General features: G+C 54.5%; 1 long non-coding RNA gene across 1 annotated transcript; it reads right to left on the bottom strand.

Annotated features, from left to right (window-relative positions):
• Positions 1 to 18,981: 18,981 nt before the first annotated feature.
• LOC144365902 (uncharacterized) lies at positions 18,982 to 19,621 on the bottom strand. The gene is made up of 2 exons (XR_013424631.1): positions 19,381 to 19,621; positions 18,982 to 19,212 (listed from the first exon to the last, which is right to left on the bottom strand). It is a non-coding gene; the product is annotated as an uncharacterized LOC144365902 (long non-coding RNA).
• Between the last annotated feature and the right edge of the window lie 398 nt (positions 19,622 to 20,019).

The raw sequence follows: 20,019 nt of genomic DNA, 5'->3' as shown, positions 1-20,019 counted from the left end.
CTGACCTCTCCATGGCTGACCCACAAGGTTCATTCCAGCCTTCCTGCCTGTGAGTCTGTAACCTCCTCCTACCAGGAGAGATCCAGCTCTCACCCTCGGCCGTTCTCTTATTTATTCCGCTGACAGTTTAAATTCCACAGTGTTGGGTGCTGGATTCTGTTGTATTCTTTTAAATATTGCTGCTTTGTTCTGGGATGTGGTCGAATTATTTGGAATTGGTTTGCTGTTGTCAAGGCTTTTGAGCTGCTTGGAAACAACTTGCAATTAGACTAGGCCTAATCCAGAAGGTTCCCCAGGGGTCGGAGGTCTTTTCTCTCACCCCAGCTCACAGGATCTCTGCATGTCTCTCTGTGACCTCCCTCCCTCCTCTTCATCATTTTGCCCCCCAGATTTTAGTTGCTCCACCTTCCTGAACTCCATTCTGTGTCCTGGACTCAGTGGGACTAACAAGCTTGACTGGCCTGCTCCCTCCTTCCTGGCGCTCTGGCCTCGCAGTGCTCTTCAGGCAGGACCCGGGCGGTCACAGGACCCTCGTCCTTTGTTTGCCTTCGCCTGGGGATCATGGTCCTGCACCACCTATCGTCCAATTCTGAATTCCATTGATTCATGCATTTTTTTGCTCATGTTTCTGGTACTTTAAGGGGAGAGAGTAAATCTGGCACTTGTTGCATCATGTCTGGAAGCAAAAGCCCCAACGCTGTTGTAAATGCCCGCAACATGGCAGTAAATAAACAGACACAAACTCCCTGCCTTGGTGAGCACGCGAGCTAGCTCTCTCTATTTTTTTTTTTTTTGAAAATTTTTTAGTTGTTGGTGGACCTTATTTTATCTACACACAGTGCTAAGAATCGAACCCAGCGCCTCACACATGCTAGCCCCAGCCCTGTCTCTCTCTTTGCACTAGGGATTGAAGCCAGGGGTTTGTATGTGAGGCAGACCCTTTATCATGGAGCACATCCCAGCCCGGGGACCTTGCTTTCTTTCTTTCTTTTTTTTTTTTTTTAATGGGCCAAGGACCTGAACAGACACTTCTCAGAGGAAGACATACAATCAATCCACAAGCACATGAGAAAATGCTCACCATCTCTAGCAATCAGAGAAATGCAAATCAAAACCACCCTAAGATACCATTTCACTCCTGTAAGATTGGCAGCCATTATGAAGTCAAACAACAATAAGTGTTGGCGAGGATGTGGGGAAAAGGGCACACTTGTTCACTGCTGGTGGGACTGCAAAATGGTGAGGCCAATTTGGAAAGCAGTATGGAGATTCCTGGGAAAGCTGGGAATGGATCCACCATTTGACCCAGCTATTGCCCTTCTTGGACTATTCCCTGAGGACCTTAAAAGAGCACACTATACGGATACGGCCACATCAATGATTATAGCAGCACAATTCACAATAGCTAGACTGTGGAACCAACCTAGATGCCCTTCAATAGATGAGTGGATAAAAAAATTGTGGCAGCTATACACAATGGAGTATTATGCAGCACTAAGAAACGACAAAATCATAGAATTTGCAGGGAAATGGATGGCATTAGAGCAGATTATGCTAAGTGAAGCTAGCCAAGCCCTAAAAAACAAACGTCAAATGTCTTCTTTGATATAAAGAGAGACACTAAGAATAGAACAGGAAGGAAGAGCATGAGGAAAAGACTACCAGTAAACTAAGACGAATGGGGGGAGAGAAAGGAAGAGAGAAGGGAAAACATATGGAAATGGTAGGAGACCTTCAGTGATACACAAAATTATAAGAGGTTATGAGGGGCAAGGGGGTGGGGGGGAAAAAGGGGGAGAGAATTGAACAACAGCAGAGGAGGTAGAGAGGGAAGATGGGAGGGGAGGGGAGGGGAGGGGGGATAGTAGGGGATAGGAAAGGTAGCAGAATACAACAGTCACTAATATGCCATTATGTAAAAATGTGAGTATGTAACAGAAGTGAGTCTGTATTATGTATTTGGGGAGTTCAAAACCCAATTGAGTCGAATGTATGAAAGATGATATGTCTTGAGCTCTGTAATGTTTTGAACAATCAATAAAAAAAAAAAGAAAAAAAATATTTATTTTTTAGTGTAGTTGGACACAATATCTTTATTTTTATTTATTTATTTTTATGTGGTGCTGAGGATCGAACCCAGGGCCTCACACCTGCTAGGCAAGCGCTCTGCCACTAAGCTACAATCCCAGCCCAAGGGGACTTTGCTTTCTGATGGTCAGCAACATTTTAGTGCAGGGGTCTAAAGACGTCTATAAGAAGCCAGATAGAAGGTATTTAGGGTTTGTGGGCTGAGAGGCAACGTGGAGTTACCACCCCGCACTGACATCTGCAGTACTCTGAGCAGCAATGAGGGTGCCACAGACAGTCCGTGGTGGCTGCTCAGCTCTACCATCTCAGCGCAAAAGCAGCCGCGGCATGTGAATGAGTGAGGACAGCTGTGTTCCAATAAAACTTTATGAATATTGGAATCTGGATCCCATGTCATTGTCACATGTCACAAAATATTACTCTTCTTTTGATTACTTTTTAGCCATTTAAAAATGTAAAAGTCATTCTTAGCTCCCCTGCCAAACACGAAGAGATGGTGAGTATATTCCACAGGCTACAGCTTGCCGACCTCTGATCCAGCGGAGGAGACAGACAGCAATCAACTCACAGGAACTGGGTGCATGGTGTTTAGAGAATAATAAGAGTCAAAAAGGAAAAGGAAGAGATGGAAGGAAGGAAGGAAAGAAGGAAAGAACCAGGCAGTGGTGCACACCTCTAGTCCCAGATGCTCAGGAGGCTGAGGCAGGAGGATTGCAAGTTCAAGACCAGCCTCCGCCACTTATCAAAGCCTTAAGCAACTTAGTGAGACCCTGTCTCAACCTACAAAGGGCTGGGGATGTGGCTCAAAGGTAGAGCACCCTTGGGTATAATTCTCAGAAAGAATGAAAGAAAGAAGCAAAATGAAAAGGAAATAAATTAAATGAAAGAGGGACCGTGAAACCTTCCACCAAGTATCCCAGAAACATCTGAGAAGGTGACTTTTCTGTCAAAACCAGAGGAAGGTGCAAGAAGGAGCTACATGGTGTTTACAGTAAGCAAAAGGTCTGTTTGGTGTCAGTCTAGACCACGGCCCTGACCAAGCTGAGCTTCCTGAGAAAACGGACACTGTCTTTGTCCTCAGCCCCAAAACACTGCCCTGGTGCAAAGTGGAAAGAAATACCTGCACACAGGGTGCCATACTTGACTGACCAGGTGAGTCCCTAGGCAGGTGATGTCAGCAGAGCTGGGCTGGGACACGACTCGGCCTTCTTCCTGCTGTGCAATCTGGGGCGAGCTCCTTCACCTCTCTGAGCCTCAGTTTCCTCCCCAGTGAAATGAAGTCCACCAGCGGCAGTGGGGTTTGTATGAAGAGGGCAGGTGGAAGGTGCCTGACCCGGCCAGGTGCTGGGTAACTGTCAGCTGCCGTATCCACAAGACAGAACCTCTGCCCTGGGGTGACCCTGAGTTGGGTGTGTGAAGCCATAGGCCCGAGTTCCCTGTACCACATCCACTGCCTCCTTCCTGAGGCCTTGGACTCTTTGCATCTGGACCCAGAGGACAGGGACCTCTCCACTCCACTGCAGGGGCCACCATGTGTGACTGTGTGGAGGGCGTGGAGTCCAGAGCCCCAACCTCCAGCCCTGAAGCCCGAGCGAGTCACGCCAGCTGCCTGGACAGAGACCCTCCAAGGAGGAAGAGAGCAAGGAGCGCTGTCACGGCCCCCGCTGAGCCCCGGCTGAGCACCAGGAGGGGAAAGGGGCCTCCCGAGTGGCCGAGCCCCAGTCTTAACCAGCTCGCTCGTCCACGGCCACCCAGCCAGCTTTCACCCACTGGCAGGGGCTGGGGGCCAGTTGACAGTCTCTCTGTTGCCACTTCCCAGGGAGTGACTCTCGATTATTGGAATCAGAGATCGCCACCCTCACAGAAGCCCTGGTCACTGTCACTGCACCTGCCCCCACGGCCCCCAGAGGCCCATTCCTGCCTGGTCTCCCTTCCTCGTCTGTAACCTCCACAGGGACTCGAGCCTCCAGAAGGCAGCACCCCCCCCCCGGGAGGGGGGTCCCATTTGTCACATGTCTGCAGCCTCTGGGACAGTCAGGGAGGTTAAGGTGCCCAGAATATAGTGTTAAATGGATGCAGTCACAGAACCCTGGAGGGCACTGGTGCCCTGGTGGGGCTGAGACCACGCAGGGCAGGGGCTGCTGAGGGCACAGGGAGCTGGAGGTAGAGCAAGGCTCCTACTCTGGGCTTGTTTCCCTGGAGCAGAGGACACATCAGGACGATGAGGGTGTCCTCTGCCCTTGTGGTGGGCTGTTGGGGTGCTGGGCTGCAGCAGCCACTCAATGGGCTGAGGCCGGAGGTGGCAGGGACAACCTCGTCAGAGCCACGGAGCCTGCCACGCGCAGGGGGCCTGCGGCCCAGCAGACCCAACTGACCCAGCGCCTGGCGCCCGGCAGGGGGCTGCCTTTGCTCTTACTGTGACTACGGCTCCGTTGGCCCTCGGGGTTGTTCTGGGGCTCAGGGGCCACCGCGTGTGACTGTGTTCTGCTCTCTGAGAGCCTACAACACAGTGTAAAAGGTGAGCGGCTCATTTTACTGCTGTTACCAATAACAATACCATGAATCTGTGATTTTATCAACCTCCTTCCATAGGGTAGAAGTGCCTTCCCATCCGTCCTCACTGGCAAGAGGTGGGAGGGTGAGGAAGACTCCTGCTGGCCCTTGCGCACCTGGGGAGGTGTCGCGACTCAGCCGGGATGCTGCCTGGTGCACTGGCCAAAGTCCCACCCAAGTCCCCCAAAGCTTGGCTCACTCTTTCAAGACAGGCCCAGGGGCACACGCCTGTAATCCAGTGGCTCTAGAGGCTGAGGCAGGAGGATCACAAGTCCAAAGCCAACCTCAGCAATTTAGAGAGGCCCTAAGCAACTCAGTGAGACCCTGTCTCAAAATATAAAAAGGGGCTGGAGATGTGTCTCAGTGGTTGAGAGCCCCTGGGTTCAACTCTCAATACCAAAAAAAAAAAAAAAAGAAAAGCCAGACCCAGGGAGGGACAAGTCAAGGACAGACAAGGCTGGTTTGGGTCTGATGCTGTCAAATTCACACGCCTGGCCATTGGCCAGCCCTTGGACCAGGCGATAGAATACAAAAGGGACTCTGTCCGTAGGAGCCACACGTGGCGGTTACATTCCCAGCCCCAAATCCTTCCTCCACTGGTCCTGGGCTGCAGCTGAGCCACCTCTGTCCATGTCCTATTGTCTCCCCTGGGGCTCAGCCAGTGTCCCGACTGCCAGGAGAAAGTACTGAGAGAGGAGTGGGATTGCCAACCCTGGACATCACAGGGCCATCAGAGGGGCCCAAAGTCAGCTAGGAATACCGGCAGGCCAATAAGTCTGGCATTTCCTGAGCACCCCTGAGCCAGGCTCTGTGCCGGGCACCTGGGCTGGAGGTAGGGGCAGGTCCCTACTCATACTGAGCTCAGGAGCGGTCTCACCCTGAGGCAAGACTCCAGCAGTTCCCTGTGGCCACTGAGGAGACTAGGACACCAGAGGACTGGGGTGACCATCAGGATGCTTCTGGAGGAGGTGACCACTGAGCTGGCCAGAAGGACAGGCAGAGTTACTAAGGGTAAGAAGAGGAGAAAGGAGGCCCAGGCAAAGCCGGTGCTCGTCTGTGAAGCGAATCACGGCCTATCTCTAAAGGTCGCTGTGGGTTGAAAGAGAAGGGAGGGGAAAGTTCTTTTTAAACCTCAGGACACATTTTGGTAACTTTTATTTATGATGCATGGGGTCCTCCGTCCCCAGCTTCCTCTGTCAGACCCCAGGATGCCCAGGACTCACAGTGCTATGGTTCATGCCCACTTGGAAAGTTGGGCCTGTAGGAGTCCTCTAGGCCACGAGGCTCAGCCCAGCACCCACACCAGCTGCTAGACAAAGGACGATGCCGAGTCCCCTGTGGCCAGACTTGAACCTGAGCCCTGTGCCTAACTGGCCCCAACTCTGCCCGCCTCCTGGCTCAAGGCCTTTTTGCTTCTTGCCCCATTTCTATCCTTAGCTTCATCATCACACTGGACACTTGTAGCCAAATGGTCAGTTCTTCGGCCTTGATGTTCCCCTACAAGCATGACCAGCATCTCTGCTTCCTGCCTTGAGACACGCAGGGAGAAATACTCCCTATGGTTCTGTTCAGCTGTCATCGTGACAGCCATCACCACCACCATCACCACAGCCAAGACCACCGACATCACCACAGCCATAACCAGCACCAGCATCAGAGCCAAGACCAGGATCTCCACACCTCCACCATCACCAGGGTCGCCTCCATCACCACACCATCTCCACAGCCCATTCCGTCATCATCACCGTAACCATAACCAGCACCGGCACCACAGCCAATACTACCACCAACACCAGGATCACTGCCCCAGGGAGCCACTGTCACAGGCCCGATCCCTGCTTCCTGGTTTCCAAATCTGAGACCAGTGCCACTGTCAGGACAAGCCTGTGGATGAATCCTTGCTTTCCTGCCACTTGTGCCCAAGCCCTGGGCTCCCCGCACCCCGGGTACATTTGCCTCTGAGCCCTCCTGGTTGGTTCCTTGGCATGGAGTGCACTTCCCCTGGTCACCTCCGTGGTGATGACTTCCACGAGGTGCTTCTTGCCCCCGTCTGGGCCGTGGGCCGAGAGGCCCTCCTCTGCTCCCCTCCCTCACTTGGAGCACCGAGGGGTTCACAGTCGTGCAGCCTGTCCCTCTGCCCCACTGGATGCTGGGCTCCTCGTCAGCGTTTTGCATCCAGGAGAACGAGTGCCCTCATTGGTGCAGGCCTGGCTCAGAGGAGGGGCTCAAGAAGCATCAGCTGAACCCACGGAGGAGTGTGAGGTAAATGCTCATGAAACACTGCAATTCATGAAGCAAGAGCTCTGGGCAGGGAAGAGACGGAAGGCTCTGCTCATCAGGGGGTGCCGAGCAGAGCCATGGGAAGCGGACGGTGGGGGGACCAGGGTGGGGGGCCCAATACGACTTCCTGGGGAGAACGAGCCAGACACACTGTGCCAGCCAAGGACGCATCTCAGACCACAGCCACAGGGGCCGGGGTGAGGGGAGTGGGGTCAGGGGTCAACTGCCCACCAGCCTGGCCCTCTCCTCTAGGACCCCTAACCTGGGGGAGGTGGAGGAGGAGGTGGACCAGCCCCTGGTGCCCGGCGCAGGGTGGCCTCTGCTCGACCCCTTTAAGACAGCCCACGTGGCTTCCCTTTGCTTGTTGAAACTGTTGGGTTTTCGGACAGGACAGGGGAGGGGGGCGGGGGGGAGGTCACACCTGTTGTGGAACTTGAGAGAAGGCTTATTTATAAATGTTCAGGGCTCGGGATTCTTGTGGAGCTGAGGTCCGGAGGGGAAGGTCACCAAAATGCTTGTTTATAAAAGCAACAGCAACTGGAGCACCATAAACGGGCTAAACGACGAAATTAACAAGCCAGCGATGCGGGGCATGCGCGGCAGGGCTGGGCCTCTGCTGGCCCGGGTGCCACCACTGGGCAGAGCCCCAGGCTGCCTCCAAGCCAGGTCCCTCCCTGCCCTGGCTGTCCTGCCTGCCCCCCAGCCCCAGCCAGGCCCCGGGGCCACCCCCACCCCAGGCCGTCCCCGTTGTGCCCCCACCCGGGTGCGTCTCAAGTGGCCACCCTCCAGGGCACAGTTCTTGCTGCGCCATCCTGGTGAGGGCTGCTGCTCCATCCCCCCCAGGTGGGCACTTCTGTGCCCTCCGAGACCCGCCAAAGTAGCAGGTTTGTGCTGGATCAGGAGTGGTTTTCTTTTTCTTTTCTTTTTTCTATTTTAGCTCACACAGTCCAGACTCCGGCCTGCAGCCTGCCCGGGGGCGGGGAGTGGGGTGGACGTAGAGGCCCCTGGAGTGGCAGAGGGTGGGCATTGCCCCTGTGCTCACTCCTTCCTGGGACTCTCTGTCCAATTCCCAGTTTCAGGAAAGCTGTGTTCTCCGTGGGTGACTGATGGCTGAACAGGTGGCTTCTGGGGTAGAGAGTGTCAAGTGAACAGAGCGAGAAGTGGCCCTTTTACGGTTCACTTTCGCTGCCGGCCCGACCTTGGCTGCTGACAGCTCAGGGGCCTCCCCCTGGCGAGGGCGTGTGTCAGGCCGCCCACCCCCAGACACCACCCTGGCCCTCTGGCCCAGCAGCCAGGGCAGGCTGCACACGTCCCCGGACGTGGGGACAGCTGAGAGGGAAACTGAGCCCTGCCCTCCTCCACACACTAACATGCATGCACACGCTGCCCACGTGGTCGCAGGCACTTGGGGACGGTCACGTGAGGAGGGCACTCGTTCTCCTGGATGCAAAATACCTGCCCCCACCTCCCAATCCCCCATCCATTCAACAAGTGTTGGCAGAGTACCCCGTGTCTGACCCGTGCGCAGGCTCCCTGGGCCCCAGCCATGGCCGCTCATCTCTGGCCCATGCACAGGGACCCCACCGGCTTGCACTGCTCTCTCCAAACCCTCCCTCTTGTTTCCAGATAGGCAGCTCTTTCTGTCTTGCTCTCTCCCTCTTCCTCTTTCTGTCTGTACCTCTCTTTCTATCTCTCCTCCCCCTCTGGCTCAGCCTCTCTCTCTCTCTCTCTCTCAGAACACCCACCCCAGTACATGGCCTCTGTACACTGGACAGCCCGTCCTCCGGCGTCAACGTCGCCGTCAGATCTATTTTCTGCTTCGGCCTCACCACTCAGAATTTCTGAGAGGAGCCCTGCTTCGCCCTGGGCCCTCGCTGTGGGCCTGTGAACAAGGCGGCCAGCTCTCTGGGTGTCTGGGGACCACAGAGGACTCCTTCCCCTGCCTGGAGACACAGGTTGGACCGCTCGGAGGGCTCCTGGCATGGGTCGGAGCTGCTGCCGGCCTCTCACCCTCTCTAGCACTGGGTCCCGTGAAGCCCTGGGTGGGAGATCTGGGTGACCCGGCACCGAGAGGATCACAGCAGTGGACCAGGGCTGCGGGGCGCCGGGGCCAGATTCTTTGTTGTCATCCTTGGCTCCTAGAATTCATGCCCAAGAGGATGTGCACTCTGGAAGCCTGCTTCACACCAGGGTCTGGGACCCCTTCATACAGAAGGGATGAGGAGGGCCACTCACTGCCCTAGGGACACTTCAGCTCTAAGGATGGGGGGGTGAGGCTGCCAGGAGGTGAGGAGTCCCAGGCACCTGGGTGGAAAATGGGTACACCCAGGTTCCCGTCAGCTCTTCTCACCAGGCCCTGAATCTATGGGGAGGCAGGGAAGGTCATTCCAGTGACTGAATGGGGACAAGACCTGGGCAGGGCAGGGCAGGGCTGGGCAGACAGCGTGTGACAAGTATGTTGTTCCTGAGGCTCAAGAAAGAGGCAGTGAGGGTCCAGGGGACTCTCCCCACCTGATCCCCAATTCACATGCTCTTTGTCCCCCACTCTTCTGCATGCACCCCATTCCATCACTTACTCTTTGGGCAAATATTTATTGAGCACTACTATGTGCCAGCACCATTCCAGGTACCCAGGTAAAACCCCAGTCCAGAGAGAAGGGCGGCAGTGACCCAGAAAACAAACCTTGCCTTAGGAATGAGGGTGCTGGAGGAAGCAGGGGCCAGCTGCAGTGTAGGTGGACAGGGCTCCTCAATGGAAGGTGGCAGAAGGCTCATGACCCTCCCTCCAGCCAGGATCACTGGCACATGATCCCAGCAACTCTGGAGGCTGAGGCAGGAGGATTGCAGGTTCGAGGCCAGCCTCAGCAACTTAACAAGATCCTGTCTCAAGATAAGAATAAAAATGACTGGCCTCCTCCATTGTGAAAGCACCTCCTCTCCAGATAGGAAGCCAGGAGCCCCCACTCTATCTCATCATGGACTGTGGGCAGACCCGTTGTGAGTTAACAGTTACAGAAGCTTCAGTGCTTAACTCGCTGGAAGATCAACCTGTCTCATACGAACCCTGACATTCACCTCTTTGTGTGTGATCTCATTTTAATGGACAGAACAATCTAGAGGCAGGCACTGGTAAAGCAAAACCTTTAAAGATGAGGAAACTGAAGCTCAGCGAGGTGGAGTGTTTGGTGTAATGTCGCAGAACTTGTGGAGCCAGGACCAGGGCTTGTGGGCAACCCCCTCTCCAGACTCCCTTTCCCCTTTCAACTGTCTCTGGCCCTAGAAAAGGAGGGCGCAGCCTCTGCCTTGGGGGTAGAGCAGAAGGAATTGGAGGAAGAAGGGCCCCCCCTTGTCTAGGGCACCTGTCCCCTGTGAAGCCGTGGACCACAGGCCACATGATTCTCTAAGTGTTCTCAGCTGGCTGTGACTCCGGCCCCCACCCCTTCCTGGCCCGTGGCCCTCCGGGCACTCTGGGTACTGGGAAGCCCCACCCAGGCCCCCTGCCATTGTCCTCTCCAGACGCCAACAGCACTCGCAGGGCAATTACTCTCAGCCCCCTGCCCGAAGCTGTCATGGAGGTCCCCATTCCCAGTGATTTGGGGGGAAGGGGGTTATTACAACTCACAAAACCTTAAATTAAGAATGAATAAGAGAAGCGTCGCATGCCACTTCTGAAAGCCTGCCAGCCCAGGCTGGGCGGGTGACGGGTGTATTATGCTCTGCGTGGTCGACAGAGGAACTGGTGGATGAGTGGAGAGCTGAGACGGAAGTCTCAGCTGGGACCTGTCCTGGCACGGGCCTGGCACATGCCCAGAGTTTTGCCTGCTGGGTGTGGACAGCTAGACCCCAGACATCTCCCACGGCTGTCGGTCTGCACAAGGCCCATGTGGGACTCCCTGTGGACTTGGGAGGGACGGTGGGTGTGGTCGGGGTCTCCCTGGCAGGTCAAAGCAGAGCTTGAGGAGCCAGCTGGGGCAAAAGCAAGAAGGGCAGGAGCCCAGGTAGAGGGACCAGTTTGTGCCAAAGTCCTGGGGTGGGAGAGTCATGGTACATGGCAGGTAAAGAGCGGGAAATACATCTGGAGAGGAGCGAGGAGAGGGCAGCCCCGGGGGCCATGTGCCATGTGGCTGCCTGTGTCTGTGTTCCTTGGTGGTGCTGGAGATGGAACCCAGGGCCTTGGCTTGCTTGGCAAGCTCTGAGCCGCACCCCAGCCCTGCACTGGTGTTAAGCAAGATCTCTCTGGCCGCAGTGTAGACAGCAGACTGGAGGCTTTGTGGACATTTCTGGAGGTCCATGTCGTGGGCCTGGAGAGATGGTGGTGGTAGCTTGCACGGGGGGGGGGGGCATGGGGAGAAGCAAACAGACTGGAAGAGGTGATGTTGGGGATGCATCTGTCATGGTGATGGGGCTGAAGGAAGGGGTGGTGGAAGGGACGAAAGTTGGACTTGGGACTCATGAAGCTTAGAGAATGGTGGGGCCACTTACCTGAATGGGAAAACAGGGAAAGGGACAGATTTGGGGGTGAAAGAAGATAAAAGGTTCAGGTTTGGATACAGACCCCCTCCCTTCCTGAGCCCACTTCCTGCCGGCCACGCCTGGCTCATGCGGTGCTGTGGGATGGGGGTCTGAGGCTTGGTTCTGCTGCTTCCCAGCTGTGTCACTGGCCTGTCCCTTGACCACCACAGGCATTAGTTCCATCCAGGGCAGGCCAGCTTGTGAGCCCTGAGAACAGACAGGAAGCATTCTGGGACGTGCAAAGCATTACACAAGTGTACTGTGCCCATGCAGCTGACCACTCGTTCTATGGCCCACAATGCGGCTCTCATCCTCCTCGGGCCTCAGTGTCCCCAACTTGGGTCTGGAATCAAAGACTCAAAACGGGCTTTGCTTCCCTTGGAAAGGTGCAAGGTCCCAGGATGTAGCCCCCCCCCCCCGGCCACCACCAGGAAAGAAAGGGACATCTCAGCCCAGGCTCAGGGGCTCTCCAGAAAGTCAGGCCCGGCCTGTCACTCATGCTTGGCTGAGCAGGAGGGTGCCACCCACGGGCCGACCGGCCTTCTCCTCCTTCAGAGCTTGGGGGGTGAAGGTGGGAGGCCTGAGCCTCTCTCCTCCCAAGCCCCTCTCTTATTCTCAGGCTGGCCCTGTGCCTCCTACAGCCCAGGTGAAGTGGCTGGTGGTCAGGCCAGCAACCCAGTCCTCCAGGGTCCTCTGCATTCCTAGTTTCTTCCCTCCTGCACATGCCTCTCAGGCCGACGACTCAGCCCTGAGCTGGGCAAAGCAGCGGCTTCAAGGTCAGTGGAGATGAGATCACAGGCATGGAAAAGTTGGAGACCCCCACCAGCCCCCAAAGGAGCAGAGGCCAGAGAGGGGTCCCCCTAAAGCCCTATGACCCTGTGCTGCAGGGACATGGGGGAAGGAAGGAGAGAGCAGCCCCCTTCCCCCAGCCAGCAGCCCTGGGCCGCCACTCATATATCTGTCCCTGGATAATGTATATCCAGCTTATGGAAAATATTCATAATGCTCCTTACACCAAACTGGCCCCCTTCCATAGTGCGTGATCTAAAATTAAATCCATTTCAAATATACAGTAGATCGAGTCAAGCTAATATAAATGAAACATGATTAATAGGTAGAGCACTGTCCTCCTCAGCAGGCACGTGGGGGCGAGGCTGGGGCCATCTCGCCTCTCCTTCCCTCACAACCCCCAAGACCCACCCCCCAGGCCTCCAAGCCCTGTCTTCATCCCCAACTCCCCTCCCTCTGAATCTTGAGTAAGGACCAATCCTGGGATTTGCTCAAACTGTGAAGGGCAAGTGTCAGGCGGTTAGACTAGGGTGGACTTCAGTCTCAACACAGCGATGCCCGGTCAGCGTGACTTCACCTCTCAGGCCCAGTTTTCTCATCTGTGCTATGGGCTGCTACAGGTCCCGCTTGCTAGGATTTCTGTATTAAGTGAGGGGAGAATGTGCATAAGGTGCCCCATGAAGATGGCAGGAACTGTTAAGTTCACCCCCAGAGGTCGGCTCCCTCTCCCCCTCCCCAGCCCCCATTAGGAGTGGGGATCTAATGCAAATCAAAACCACCCTAAGATACCATCTCACTCCAGTAAGATTGGCAGCCACTATGAAGTCAAACAACAACAAATGCTGGCGAGGATGTGGAGAAAAGGGTACTCTTGTACATTGCTGGTGGGACTGCAAATTGGTGCGGCCAATTTGGAAAGCAGTTTGGAGATTCCTGGGAAAGCTGGGAATGGAACCACCATTTGACCCTGCTATTGCCCTTCTCGGACTATTCCCTGAAGACCTTAAAAGAGCATGCTACAGGGATGCTGCCATATCGATGTTCATAGCAGCACAATTCACAATAGCTAGACTGTGGAACCAACCCAGATGCCCTTCAATAGATGAATGGATAAAAAAAATGTGGCATCTTTACACAATGGAGTACTATGCAGCAATAAAAAATGACAAAATCATAGAATTTGCAGGGAAATGGATGGCACTAGAGCAGATTATGCTTAGTGAAGCTAGTCAATCCCTAAAAAACAAATACCAAATGTCTTCTTTGATATAATGAGAGCAACCATGAACAGAGCAAGGAGGAAGAGCAGGAAGAAAAGACTAACATTTAACAGAGTCATGAGATGGGAGAGAAAGGGAGAGAAAAGGGAAATTGCATGGAAATGAAGGGAGACCCTCATTGCTACACAAAATTACATATAAGAGGTTGTGAGGGGAATGGGAAAATAAACAAGGAGAGTAATGAATTACAGTAGATGGGGTAGAGAGAGAAGAAGGGAGGGGAGGGGAGGGGGGATAGTACGGGATAGGAAAGGTAGCAGAATACAACAATTACTAATTGGGCATTATGTAAAACTGTGGATGTATAACCGATGTGATTCTGCATTTGGGGTAAAATTGGGAGTTCATAACCCACTTCAATCTAATGTATGAAATATGATATGTCAAGAGCTTTGTAATGTTGTGAACAACCAATAAAAAAAAAAAAAAAAAAAAGAAAAAAAAAGAAAAAATAAAAAAATAAAAAAAAAAAAAAAGGAGTGGGGATCTGTCCCCCGCGGGCCCCCATCAGCCGGCAGAACAAGGGCCAGCCAGAATTCCTGCCATTGCAGGGATACGCTGGGTGGGTTATTTTTAGTGGATTGGCAAGTGACTCTGTTACTGACCAAATGTTCCCACACTGGGGACAGACTCTGCTAAGAGGGCACTTGTGGGCTGATGCGAGGTGGGAGGGGTGTTTGCAGTCTGTCTCCAGGGACTTCATACGTGTCCTTATGACACACTCATGTGAACGCAGGTTCCATGGCCAGGGCGGGAGGGAGAACGGGAAGCCCTAGGGTGGCTCAGGGAAGCCTGCTCCCCGGGCCTTTCTCCGCTTCCCATCCAGGCCCTTGAATGTCTTGCACTTAGGATGCTCCTGGGTGTGGAACAAGTAACAATGTCACCTTCAGAGAGCTCTCCACGTCCCTCCTTCAGAAAAGCCCCCGGTTCCACTGGTGGGGTGTGAGCGCGCACACGTGTGTGCGCCCGCGCATGCGCCTGTCTGCTCCTGCCCTTCCGGCAATGTCTTGCTGCTGGTCTGGGTGCCCCTTCCTGCCCCCCTGGGCCCCTGGGTCTCAGGTTTCTGGCTCTTTCAGCTGCACACTACAGTGCCCATCGCCGTGTTCCAAACTCCGTGACCTTCCCCAACCTGGGAACCCCGGCTTTTGTGCAAGCCCACGAGAATCACAGGGTGTCGTCATCCATCCATCCATCCATCCACTCACCCCTGTGCAGTTTCTTTCCTCTCCTCCCCGAGATTGCATGAGGGAGAGCCCCGCGGGGTGGGAGGGCGTGCGGCTGCCTTTTTCCTCGCCATTGGCCATTTGCTGCCTGCTTCACCAGGCGTGTGGGGCGCATGTTTGCATAAAGTGGATGCGGGCTGCAATTCCGTGGTGAATTCTATGAATACTAATCTGCTACTACCCTTGACCTTGGGGTCACCGAAAGATCAAAACCAAACCATTTAATATTTTCCTTTTGCAGATCAATAGAAGCATAAATTCCCCCTCAATGACAAGTATAATTTCAAACAGATCTATAGAAGGCGCGCCTGCGTTTCAGCCGAGGACGCTCACCGCCGGCTTCGCCTTTTGGGGAGCAGACGAGGAGTTTCTTGCCTTTTCTCCCATTGAATTTCGTTTTGCCTTTTTTTTATGGCTCTGAAATGCTATTTTCAGCAGCTGCTGTCATATAAATATCTCTTGTTTTTCTTCTCCTCTTTCCCTCCTGGTGAAAAGGGCAGGGGACCTATTGAAAATTCCGCTTTATCTCTTTCAGTCGGGTTCAAGTACAGGTCGAATAATCGATCCCTCCTCCTTTTCTTTTTTAAGTTTCCTGTCGTTCTTTTGGCCAGATCAGCAGTGGAGAGAAATCAGGAGGGCAGCTTGCTTCATGTAGATCTTCTCAGAATGTCTCTACTGCTGCGTTTGTGGGCATGGTGGCGTGTGCAGGAGTGTGATTGCAAGTGTGTGTGTGTGTGTGTGTGTGTGTGTGTGTGTGTGTACCTTTGTGCACCTCACAATACTCATTCCAGTGCAAACTCTTGCACAGAACTTGAAGAGGGAGAAAACAAAGATCACCAAAAAGGAAAAAGTTAAAGGCTAAGATGGGCACTGTTAACCCTTGCAGGGCTCCAGTCAGAGTCAAGGTAGGGCTGGGACCACTTCCCAGCTGGACCCGCTGTCCTTCCTTCTGCCAACCACGTGGCCACTCTGCGAGCGCCTGCCCAAAGCTGCTGAGCCTTTTTTTTTTTTTTTAAATACAACTCTGAGAAGGGAAAAAAGATGTGAAAAGAAGAAAGAGGGGAAAACAGGAGGCGGGTTAGGAGGAAGCAAAAGAAAAGAGAAAGAGAATTAAACCATTAATCTGCCTGGATTTTCCACTTCACAGAGTAATCAGTTTGGAAGTGACTGAAATAAAGTGGAATGTACGATTGCCACCACTTCCTCCCTCCAGTCCACATTTCTTATTTACAGAGAAGCCAGGAGCCAGGGAGACATCCTCCCTGCCCCACACAAAGGCCCCAGTGTCATCTCCAGGAGAGGACAAGGACCCCAGCCCTCAGCCTCAGCTGCCCGCTGCCTCAACACCAGTGTGGCATCTGCCCTGAGCTGGAGGTGCAAAGCCAAGATGATTTAATTTATAGAAAGGACAAGGATGTCGTGTAGCAGATTTAATCATCGGAGAGTTAAAAAAAAAAATAAGGACCAGGCTAATGTCGTAATTTACATTTCAGGATAATAAAGAGAGAAAGACAGAAAAGGAAGGGGCCTATAGCCCGCAAGAGGGAGCGAGGAGGGGAGGCCGGCCAGGGGGCCATGGGAGCCCAATAGATTTGCCTGGAACACCAATAAATTTAAAAACAAACCCAGAAAGCTAAAGACAGCCCCTGGAATGCTCTGGGAGAATGCACCATCGATTTTAGACTTGATCTGCATTTTGTATTTTAATAATGCTCTCTCTGTCTTTCCTTTTCTCTCTCTCTCCCTCTCTCCTTCTCTCTCTCTCACTCTCTCTCTCTTTTGCAAAATATAAAAGCTGATCTGATAAATATTAATTTGAACCATCATAATGTATTTGAAAATTCCAGCTAAAATGTCACCACATGGAACATTAATGTAATATTTCAAGGCCCTGAGAGCAATACTCATATTGATTGCATTTATTTCACTCCAGGGAGGAGAGATAATTCTTCAATGTGGGACACATCTGGGAGCCAAGAAGGCAGAGGCTGAGGGAGAAATGCAAAATTATATATGGTCATAAAAAATACAAAACAGAAAATCTTCCCCAAAACTCTGTCCTCCCCGGTGGCATCCCACACCCAAACTTGCCGTTCTCAGTTCCCAGCATAGCATGGGGCAGCAGGAAGGGCAGTTGCCCAGGTGCCTCTGGGGCCGAGGTTGCAGGACAGAAGTGGAGCTGTCTCTCCTGACCCTACACATAGGCCCTGCCTTGGGGCTGTTGAGGGCTCATGGGAAGGTGCTGGGGTCCAGCTGGGCTGGACAGACGGAGGGACTGATCCAGCTGGGGCCTCTCCTGGTTGAGCTGCTGAGCTGTGGATGTACAAGAGCTACGAGGTCTAGAGAGTCGGGAGAGAAGAAGGAAGGAAGAGGAAGGAGGGTAGAGAAGAGGAGGGGAGGCTTCGAAGACCAGGAGGAAGGAAAGAAAGAAGAAAAAGAGGAAAGACTCCAAGACACGGGGAAGGGAGAAGAGAGAAGAGAGGCTGGCAGCATTGAGAAAGGAGAGGCAGGGGAGAGGAAAGAGGACAGAGGGACAGAGAGAGGAGACAGAGAAGGAATGGGAGAGGAGGAGGAGGAAGGGGGCGGAGGTGGGGAGGCACGGGTCTGGAGTCCCAGTTCCTCTTCACTGTCATTAAGGATATTGATGTGCTCAGGCGTCAACGAGTCTTTGTACAAGTGAAAGGAAACCCGATGCTGGTGGTGACCCTGAGCCCACGCCCTCTGTTTCCCCGGCCCCCCTGCCCCAGAGCTGAGGGCTGGGGGGTGGGCAGCAGCGCCCCCATTCAGGCTGAGCGCCACAATCCCAAGTCCCCCCAGCCCAGCGCCGGAAGCAGGAGTGGGAAAGGGGCACCCAGAACCTGCTCTCGCGTCCTGTGCCCAGTGCTCAGGGGTGGACTGGCACCGGCAGCACCTGTGGCCTACAGAGTGGCTGGGGGATGGGGTGTCACCATTGCCAGGCCTCAGTCCACTTTGGGCTCATCAAGACCCTCCTCCCTGCTTCTTGGGTGGGGGTGGGTTGGGGAAAGCTGACCTTTACAGCACCCCTAGAAAGGCAGGATGAGGCAGGGAGAGACCCCAGAGACCCAGGGACTAGTCAGGCTCATTTTTGTCATTCAGGTCCCTGCACAAATGTCGCCTTCTGGGAAAGCCCTCCCTGACCATCCGGGAGATCCCCACACACACACCAGAGTTTTATTTTCCGCAGAGCGCTCTTCCCTAGAATTATCTTAATTATCTGTTTGCACGCTTTTCTTTTTTTTTTTTTTTTTTTTTTTTTTTTTTATAAAGTAACTGAGAGTCTTATTTTATACAGAGATATTTATGGACAAGAAGGAATGTAACAGGATGCCTTGCTGTTATAAAATATATTAAGGACAAGCAAATCAGACAGTTGTCATCTGTCTTCCTCCCTACTTGGAGATTAAGTTCTGAAAGGGAAGGACCGAGCCTACCTTGCTCACCACCCGGTCCCCACATCGCACCCCTGGTGCGAGACGTTAGCTGACTTGGTGGAAGGAAGGAAAGATGGAGGATGGACGGACCGATGGATGGATGAACGGACGGACGGACGCTAAACCTCTGCCCTCACTGAACCAGCCCCTTGGCCAGAGCCCCCTCCGGGACGATGTGACCCAGCGTCGCCCCCACCCGGGGCCGCTCCCCGCCCCCGCCCTCGCCCCCGCCACCGCCCGAGGCTGCGCGCCCCCCGCCTCCCGGAGCCGTCATTCGCGGAGCTGCCACAATATTGTGAAGGCTCCGCGCTCCCGCTCCGCGGAGCCCGCAGCCCGCAGCCCGCGCGGGGGAAGGCGAGGGAGGCGGGCGGGCGCGGCGATGAATAATGCACGACCAAGGCGCCCCCTACCGGCGGCCGCGGGCGGCGCGGGACACGGCCCGCCGCGCCCGGACCCAGCCCGGACCGGGACCGGCAGGTGCTTCGCCCGAGGAGCGCGCCGCCCGCCGGCGCCAGCCCCGGGGACTGCCTCGCGCCCACCGCAAGGCCGAGTTCGGGGAGGTGGGGAGGCTGCGCAGAGCCCTGCAGGCCCCAGTAGCCCCGGGTGCGGTGGAATGGGATGGGGAAGGCCACCCGCTCTCACCAGGGCCTGGGGCTGGGCGGAGAGTGCAGCCTCCGGCGAGGACAAGCCTGGACAGTGCCGCAGCGAGAGGACCGACAGCGGGGCCTAATGCGTTTATACAAAGGAGTGCGAACGATTTCGCAAGTGTTTGCAAGTTTCTGTGGAGTATTTACAACACTGAGATATGTTTGGGCTTTTCTTTTTTTAAGTTAAAATACTCTACAGGAAAGCCCACTATACGTGGACATCTGCCATTTGACGTCCTCCACGTGTCTTCCCCAGGGCTTCTTGGGAGGCCGCCTCCCGGGAGGTCAGGTGGCAGAGGATGGGGTGGGGCTGATGGTCACGACCAGCATGCTTGTGATCTCCGGGGTCCATGGCTCCGATCGCTGCTCTCCACGCTGCCACCACCTCCTAAAAGGCGGGTAACAAGAAGGAGGTAGAGGTCCCACCTACCCTCAGGGGCTGTTTACCTCCCAATCCCACAGGTCCCTTAGGAAGTTAGGCTGTGGCCTTATGGCTTCTCAGTAAGAACAATTTCTAATGACACCCCCAACCCCAGTGGGCCCTGCTGTCACCGACCTGACCACTGCCCAGGCTTAATAAGTCAGTGGGGAGAGGTGACATCACAGAGGCTGGGAAGCCTCTCCAGGCCATCTGCTGAGCACCTGGTGAATGCTGGCTCACACTGGGATCTCTAGTCCCAGCAGCTCTGCAAATTAGGGCCCTGAGCCCTGGGATACAGGTCAGAAACCAAGGCTCAGAGAGGTATGGTCATGGGCTCAGGAACACACAGCTCAGACTTAAACAGGGCCTTCTCCTCTCAGAGTCCAAGGCTGGAACAGGAAGGAGGAATTCCATCCTTCCACACCCCCCACCCCCACCCCCCCACCCCCCACCCCCCCCACCCCCCCACCCCCCCCCACCCCCCCACCCCCCGCCCAGACTACTGTGTGTTGGGCCCTGGACCCCTCCCCTGGAAGTCAGGCCACCCCTCCACCCCTGCCCATCAGAGCAGCACTAATCTGGGTCACTAGAAATGAGATACAAATCCCACTGCCCTGGAAGCCAGTCTGACAATGTAAGTGCATACGATGGACCCCACACATGGGAAACTCGTGGTCCCCAATCATTTCCCAAATAGTTTTGCCTCTTAGGGAGACAGCCGTTCAGGTGATACCTGGCAAACACTTAGCAACCTTTGCCCTGGACTCCTGCTCC

Source organism: Ictidomys tridecemlineatus, chromosome 8, assembly GCF_052094955.1.
Source record: "Ictidomys tridecemlineatus isolate mIctTri1 chromosome 8, mIctTri1.hap1, whole genome shotgun sequence".
Taxonomy (NCBI): domain Eukaryota; kingdom Metazoa; phylum Chordata; class Mammalia; order Rodentia; family Sciuridae; genus Ictidomys; species Ictidomys tridecemlineatus.
This window is presented reverse-complemented; position numbering and strand designations above follow the sequence as displayed.